Source organism: Stegodyphus dumicola, chromosome X1 (assembly GCF_044657685.1).
Source record: "Stegodyphus dumicola isolate Sdum_Otavi_A_Nest chromosome X1, ASM4465768v1".
Classification (NCBI taxonomy): Eukaryota; Metazoa; Arthropoda; class Arachnida; order Araneae; family Eresidae; genus Stegodyphus; species Stegodyphus dumicola.
In genome coordinates, this window is record NC_140780.1 from 217535629 (window position 1) to 217543511 (window position 7883).

Here is a 7883-nt window from a genome sequence, read left to right on the forward strand (position 1 = left end):
ATGATTTAATGCTATTTAAAACCCGGGCGGGCGGAAATTAACACAATTAACTAATTAGCATATTGGGTAGGACTGGACACACGCCTTTATTAACTTTTGCAATTCAGGAAAATAAACTGCTTCGCGTACTCGTTGGACAGTTTCTCGAATGCCCAAATGGTCTGACATAGGCAAATCATGTAACTCCTTAAATATATATTTAATACAAGACTAGCTGGGATAACACGTCGAAACTCGTGGTTATTATTCGTAGTCTTCGTATAAAATAACAAACCATCTATCAGTTCGTAATGAGCCACCCTCTTTCTTACTGCCACAAAATCTTGGTGACTAAAGTTTTTGGGATCTCTTAAATAATCATATATATTTTATAATTCAGAATCGTTGCCATGTTCGGCTAATACGGTTTTTATAGAGTCTATTATTTTTTATGTGAGCATTGCCACTTTAACTGTGAACCGCTAACAGTACCGCAAGTGTTTCTCTATCAGTGGCCGAATAATTCTTTTGAGTATCATTTAATGTACGACTAAAGAATGCCACGGCCTGCCCATTTTGGGAAAGCACTGTCCCTACTGCGTAAGCCAACGCGTCTGCCGCAGTCTCTACATTTTCCTCATTTTCGGGGAATCTCAAAACAGGGACTTGTGTTAACGCTTGTTTTAATTTTTCAAAAGAAATATTAGCTTCGGCTGTCCAAGAGAATCTTGCCTTCTTTAATTTCAATAGTAATTCGGCAATAATTGCGAAATCCTTTATAAAAGATCTGTAGTAGGAACACATTCCTAACTTCAGATAAGAACACTTCTAGATAAGAAGATATTTTTTTCGCAGTATTTGGCGGCTGGTAATTCTGAATGGCAATTATTTTTGATTTATTTGTTTCAATTTCGTTCTGGGGAATTTTATACCCCAAATAATGTAATTCTTTTGCTGCAATTTTACGCTTATCATCATTAACTTTCAGAACGGCCTCATTTAACAACGAAAACACCTCTCTTAAGTCTTTAATTATGTTGTTCAAATTATCACTGCTGACAATGATATCATCCTAATATATAAAGTGCTCTTCCCTAGGATGGGTCTTAAAACAATGTCCATAAAACGCTGAAATGTTGCTGGTGCGCCCGACAGGTCAAACGGCATACGCAAAAATGCGTAAGTGCCAGAACTTAGTTATGAACGCAGTGTTTGGTACATCAGGCTTTACGCCTACTTAAAAATAACCAGATGTTAAATCTAGTGTAGTCATATATCTAGTGGAAGTTATATTTCTCAAGATTTCCTGAATAATGAGTAATGGGTACACTGGATATTTTGCGACGTTGTTTAGTTTGCGATAGTCTATTGCAAAACGTCACCTTTTTCGGGTGTGTAACCAGGTATTCATTATTTTTTTTACGTAGAATAACCGGACAATGGGAGTGATGATCTTTTTACTTAGCATAGCTTCGATATGCCACTCAATAACTTTTTTTTAGATTTATCGTAACGATACGGCCTTATGTCTAACCGTTTGTGAGTCTCCAGTATCTATTCAGTGCTGCGTCACTTGTGTAAAAGCGCGATTGTCACGGAACAAAGTCGAAAACCCACTTACCACTTGTCGCAGCTTTTCTTGTTCTTCGCATGGCAAGTGCTGAAAATTTAATGTGGCAAAATCACCTGGATTATTTCAGGATCCGGCCGGCTTCCATATAGCAGTTTAAATACTTGTATTTTTCTCGATATGAAATTGGAAAGCTCCTCAATTCTTCGCTGGTATATGCTAAAGAGTTCCGCCTCCAACTTGGCTCGATTTCTTACTACCGAGAGGGTCTTTACTAAAGCAGCACAATTATCATGCACTGTTTTTTCATGAAACTTATAGTTTTAAAGACATATTTCTCAGAACATTGCCAAGCGAGGAACATCACTAGGGAGAACTTAAGCAGTATTTACAGGATACCATACATATTTGTTCATTAACTAGAATTTGTAGTGCCTGGTCAAAAATATCAGTCCTGCTAATTCACTAGCGAAGACCGTGAGAAAGAGAAAACAAAATTTAAACGTCTTGAAAAAGTATAAATATTTATCACATATAATATCTATCACAATAGCAATAATTACAGACGTTTTAACATTTTCAACTGAAACAAGTACATAAGATTAGTCTTAATGTAGATTTTTAAATTTAAAGATAGTATAGCTTTTCGTCCACAGCCTAAGGCAACAATCAATTACTTTTGTTTTCGGCGCCTGCTGCTCGCCATTTGAATTTAAGACACTGAATTTTTGCATTACATAAAAGTCACGTGAAGTGTAACGAGTCAATTTATACATAGACAAGAAGTATAAAGCAGTAAGTTTTCAGTCTCAAATATCCAAAGTATTTTCCTTTGGCACGAATAGAAGAACAGCCTTTCTACCTATTGCAATAATAATTTAAAAAAGGAGTATTCAAAACCCTTCTTTGAAAACATGCCAAGTTCAATAGCATATTCATTAGCACAGTACATAGTTCACTAACTTTTGCAAAAGAATAAAGTATATAAGTTATAAGGCGTAGTTTTCCTACATCAGTACAGAATGCAGATATCACTCAACGCAAACCAGCCGACAGCCAGCGGATACGGAGTAGATATTATACAGAGACTACAAAAACTGTGCAATCGTTTTATCTTTCTTCGCTGATCTGTTAACCAAGCGAATCAAGGAGCGCAGGGCGTTATCTTGATTCAAAATGCAATCAAAGTTCGTATTTCTCAGCATTTCCAAGAAAATACATCTTTAAAAGACATTTCGGCATCCTCTTCAACAACCATTTGCGAAATTCTAGTAATAGTGCCTCTTTAATTAAAAGCATAAACATCGAAAGCCTGCTCGATATTCAACTTCTTCTAGAAACTTCTTACCGTTCACAGATTTTTTTCGCCCTTGAGACTGCTGTTCTCTGCTTTTGTTCGCTTTATTTATGCATGTAATTTTTAATGTTTATTTATACATGTAACCTTTAATGTTCTAATGAACTTACTTCTGTAAGCCCCGTGTTGTACATATGTGGTGCACGGGGAGTCTGTATGTTCTCAAAGGAAAAAAAATACGCTGGATAAAACATATTTCTTACAGGATGCTTTAATCATTTTGTATTTTGCTGAAAATATGCACAATTTTATATCTACGCTTTTCTCTTCTTTGAAATCAAAGCTGGTTGACAGAAATACATTTGAACTGTATGTCAATCGTGCCAAGTGGTTGAATGCATTGTTATGCGTATGCATCTTCACACGACTTAAATTACCTATGTAATCCTTCATTCACACAAACTCATTTTTCAAATTAAATCCCAAGCTCATTCTTAACCACTCTATCTTACCTTTACTTTTTGATTTACTGGGAAATTAATTGCATTCCTTTTTTAAGCAGCATAAGATTATGTAATACCCGTAAAATAAACGGAAAAATATTTTTGACGAAAAGTATGTTGTCAGTTGTAGGCAGACAATAATGAATAGGAACATAAATATGCAACCAGAATTGCTCTAGATAAGAGTAGAAACAGATTTCAAACACTAAAATCTATACTCGGGATTAAAAAATAAATTCCAGTAACATGGTCTTCTTTTCTTCTGAGACAATTACATTAATTAAATTTATTAACGTCAATAAAGTTTTTTTAATTTCATAATTAACACATTTTTCTAATAAAATATTAATCTCTTAATTAATAAACATTAATATCTCGCTTTATCTTTATAGCAGGAAAGGTTCCTCTTATTACAAGATGTTTACTCTGTAGAATTAAATTTTATACAGTTCTTGATAATTTTGTCAATTCCGAAATAGGTACCCATATCGCAATCATCCTTCCTCTGCGTATAATTTACATGTGATATCAATATCAGTTTAAGCCAAAATTAACATTAAAATAAAAATTTTCATTCATTTTCCACACATACTCTAGCATATCTAAAAGCAACATATAGCATAATATATTTGTTTTACATATTTGAATATAAAACTATTCCTAAAACATTGAATTAATTCCGTAAATCGAGATATTTCAGGTGATAAGAAAGATCTAAAATTACATCTGTTCTAAAAAAATTTATAAAGAGCACTGAATAGGATTTTGAACTTCTGGAAAGGTTTAGAAAGAATGTTCAGTACCATAACATGTTGATAAATACACTATTATATGACTTATCCGTGTTAAGCACAAACCATTAAATAGCTAGATAATAAAGCAATTTTATACGTTTTAAACATAGGAGGACTATTTATTCTTTAATCATTAATTTATCTACTGCATAAATACTGAATTTAGTTTTTAAAGGCTAACGTAGAAAATTTGTTTACTAAGATCTTCTATTCTTGAACGGGCTGTGTCTTTTATTCAAATATTGCAAACAGAATTATTCCCTTAATTGCATATTAGTTCGAAGTTTTCCTTCATTTTTCGGCTGCAAATTTTTTACGTTACTGAATCAGCCCTTTATAGATTATTAATATACCACTTGACATCGATACCCTGTGCAATGAGCTATTTATGTCATATAAATTTGCATATTCCCGTCAGGAACTTTTAAATTATTCATTTAGCATCACGAATCTGCCCACTGAGGATACCATGATCTCACAAGAGTATTTTCTGTATAATATCCCCAGATGAATACAATATATTTGGACATGTAGGATGAATGCCGCAAGCCAGGCGTATCCAGAGTTCCATCATCTTGGAAATAAATGTCTCATTTAATTACATATTTTCTTATACTGTGAAGGAATCTATTTGTTCCCGATATTCATATGTAGGCTTATCCTTCGCATAAACGTTCCAATAAAATGTAACTAAAACTTGCTCTTGAAGGTTCACTTATTAAACAGATATTATTCCTTGTGCTGAATTTTATTTCCCACAAGTCAGTTAGATACGGTATATCAATTTAGATAGTTAAGGGACTATTTCAAAAGGAATAGTTAAGAGAAATCCAGTTTGTTAAGAGAGGTAACGTTTGCCGTGGAAAAATTAAACTGTTTCTCTCAGAATGCCGATGATATTTGAAAGATGGTTCTCGGAATATTTCCTAAGTACTTGCATAAAATGGTAAGCTGTTTTTGAAAACTGAATGAAAAACAATATCCAGATATAACGAATCTTGCGTAGTTTTCATCTCACGAAACTTATATTATTTGTATTCGTATATCAGTTAATAATTGAAACATATTTTATTTACATTTGTAATTTAGTTAATAAGTGACATACATTTACACTGGATACATTTCCTTGTAAACAGCCATCCATTTGTCCTAATTAGAGCAAACAATGTCCAGAACCTGCTTTTATGTAACATGTTTTATCATTTTATCTAAACATATCCATCATATATTTTAGTGTTTTAAAATATTACTTATTCTTTGAATCCTTTTACACAGACTTTAATTTCTTTATTTTTAATTGATTTGTAGGGGAATAAATATGCTTTTGTCTAATATTCCTTGATATAGGGTTAGTTTCGTCACCATGTTTTTACAACGCCCGCTTATATAAAGTGCAGTTAGTGTTTAATCACTATTTTTGATAACATCCACTATATGAAGGGAAGTTTCAGAACATTTTGCTGAAATCAGTCCTAAGCTTCTTGAATGATTCATTTTTTCAACTAAATTTATTCCTCTATTTGTTCTTTCTTCTGCAGCGATTAATAAATTTTAGATGCAATTTTACTGAGAAGTATTATCAGATGGACGTTTCGCTTACATACATAGGTCTTCTCTAGCTTACTGAAATTACATCATTTAAGAACATCGAAATTTCGCTGGTGTATGATTTATGTTATAGCTTCAGATATGTATATACACAATATCCATAAAAGTCCTCCTCCGGTCTTTGTTATCTCACCATACTTCAAACAATACATATATTCCTATTTTTGCATTTTTAAATGTAAGCAAACCAGTTTTGTAAACAAATACGAAATCTACCCTTTTATACAGTTCTTTGGTCCCTTCATTTGTATTTAAGAAACATTTGGATATATTATAAAAAATAATATGCAATAACCTTGACTGCCATAAGGAAAAATTGTGAGAGATTTCTAATTTCAAAGTTTGCGTGTTTGATGTCATATACAATTTGCATTAAATCGTTGGTTAATAAATAAATTAAAATAATTCGAAGTTGATTTTTTCCCTTAAATGCCATTCAATGATATTAATTTATGATTTACTAATGTCTTTAATTTGTAATTTTTTCACGGTTAATACGCAAGAAAGAAATTTCACACAAGTAATTTATAAATTTTCAAAGTCTAAACATGTGTTATCAATAGTCTTATGAAGTTTTACTACATTAAAATCATAATCCGGTTAAAAATATTTACAAAACCACAGATATGTATTCGTTTCTAATTAATTCCAATAATACTATTAGTTGTTTGCGTCCCAATACTAAAGCCTGCAAGTGCTTGCCAGAGCACGAAACTTGTAAGATTCTGTAATACGATGACCATTTTAAATATATATATATCGATCAGTATTTTCACATAGTCTGCATAGAAATTCTCTTCACTCAGCTGGACACCAAGGTATTCGAAAAACAGTACAAAGAGTGCGCGAGGCGGTTTTTTTCCCACAACTTCAAAGAGTGGTAACCGAGTATATCAGGTCCTGCCATACATGCCAGTTAGTTAACGATGTAAATTATTACCCGGACGGGTATCTAAAAAGTATAAGAGCTACTTTTCCTAATGAGTTAATTGGAATAGATCTACTGGGTCCATTTCCAAAAAGGGAAAGTAATAGAAATAGATATTTACTAGTGATAGTTGACCATTTCTCAAACTGGTTAGAAATAGTCCCCCTTAAAACAGCCTCAGCGAAAATTGTAGCCGATTCTTTTCTAAATAAATACATTTTAAAATATGGTGCACCACTTAGGGTAATATCAGATAATGGCTCCCAATTCGTTAGTCAAATTTTCGAGGAGCTATGTGCAGGGCTTGGCATCCGCCACCTTAAGATGGTCCCGTATAGACTGCAGTCAAGTACTGCCGAGCGCGTAAACAGAAATATAGTTAAAATCTTTCGGAGCTATGTAAAAACGTATCACCGACGCAGGGATGACTGTGTAGATCAATTGCCGTATGCCCTCAGAACGGCCAAGCATGATACCACGGGAAAGGCTCCTTGTGAACACTTTCTGGGGAGGAAGATAATTACCCCTTTAGATAAATTATTTTTTGTCCAGAAAAGGGAGGCAGAATTTAAACAAAAAGTCATCCAAAAATTAATTAATGATGCAATCAAAAATTCAGATGTAGCTAGAGAAAAACAGTCGCTCTACTATAATAAGAAAAGACGAGAGTTTAATTTTAAACCTGGGAATAAAGTACTGAAAAGAAAGCATGCATTGTCTTGCGCCCCACTCGAAAAAGTGTCAAAATTTTTCCCTAGATTCGAAGGCCCCCTACGCGATTGAGCGTATTTGTGGATCAGTTTTATATTTAAAAGGAAGCAAAGAGTGCAAGATCACTGCCAATGTGGATCAAGTAAGAAAATACCATGATCGTAACGACATGCCTATTTTTAAAGATCTTTTTCAGGAAACTTCAAACATAGGAGAAGGGCCCTCAACAGCACAAATCGTTCTTCCAGGAACCAAAAGGAATGAAGACAGAGTCTTGGAGCCTGATGGAAAGAAGCTGCGACTTCAAGAACCTAGATGTTTAAACAAACGCAAAATAGAAAAGCTCCATAGGAGAAATAAGGTCCTGAGAAAGGAAGGGGAGACTAGACCCCGCGCAAGATCGACAAGCAGGCAAATGGAGAGGAAACAGCATTTGAGACATCAGAACTTACGACGCCAGCCACTAAGGAAGGAAGAAGTTAGCATCTCAAGT